This window comes from Otolemur garnettii, unplaced genomic scaffold (genome assembly GCF_000181295.1).
Source record: "Otolemur garnettii isolate 467f Iridium unplaced genomic scaffold, OtoGar3 scaffold00295, whole genome shotgun sequence".
In the NCBI taxonomy this organism is placed as follows: Eukaryota; Metazoa; Chordata; class Mammalia; order Primates; family Galagidae; genus Otolemur; species Otolemur garnettii.
The window spans coordinates 25,043-26,183 of NW_003852690.1; positions in this window are offsets into that span (position 1 = coordinate 25,043).

Genomic DNA, 1,141 nt, shown 5'->3' on the forward strand with positions numbered 1-1,141 from the left:
AAAAATAGCTGGGCATTGTGACCAGTGCCTGTAGTCCCAGCTACTTGGGAGGTGGAGGCAGGAGAATTCCTTGAACCCAGGAGTTGGAGGTTGCTGAGAGCTGTGATGCCACAGCACTCTACTCAGGGCAACAGCTTGAGGCTCTGTCTCAAAACAAAAACAAAAATAAAAACAAAACAGCTTTACTGGGCGGCACCTGTGGCTCAGTGAGTAGGGCACTGGCCCCATATACCGAGGGTGGTGGGTTCGAACCCATCCCCGGCCAAACTGCAACAAAAAAATAGCCAGGTGTTATGGGCACCTGTAGTCCCAGCTACTTGGGAGGCTGAGGCAAGAGAATCACCTAAACCCAAGAGCTGGAAGTTGCTGTGAGCTATGATGGCACAGTACTGCACTCTACCAAGGGTGACAGAATGAGATTCTGTCTCTAAAAAAAAAAAAAAAAGCTTTACTAAGGAATGCTTGACACACAATAACAATAATTGGCACATGTTTAAAGTATACAATTTGACAATTTTGGCACATGTATACACCAAATGAAACCATCACCACAACTAAGATAATGAATCCGTCCATCACCACCAAAAGTTTCTTCAGTTCCCTTTGTGATTCCTCCCTCTAGCCCCTCTCATCCACCCCCATTCCGCTGCAAACATTGATCTCCATTCTCTCACTATTAATTTGCATTTTTAAGATTTTTAAACAAATGTAAATTATTCACCATGTACTCTTTTTTGTCTAGTTTCTTTTACTGAAATAATTATTTTGAGACTCATCTATGTTGTTTTGTGTATCAGTAGTTTGTTCTTAGGGCTGAGTAGTATTCCATTGCATGGATAAATTTCAATTAGTTTATCCATTCACTTGTAGTAGACATTTGGGTCATTTCCAATTTGGGACAATTACAAATAAAGCTGCTAGGACCATTCATGTACAAGTATTCTTTTCCTTTCTTTTCTTTTCTTTTCTTTTTTTTTGAAACAGAGTCTCACTATGTCTCCCTCGGTAGAGCTCTATGGCATCACTGCCCCCAGCTCAAACTCTTAGGCTTAAGCAATTCTCTTGCCTCAGCCTCCCAAGTAGCTGGGACTACAGGCACCCACCACAATGCCTGGCTATTTTTTGGTTGTACTTGTCATTG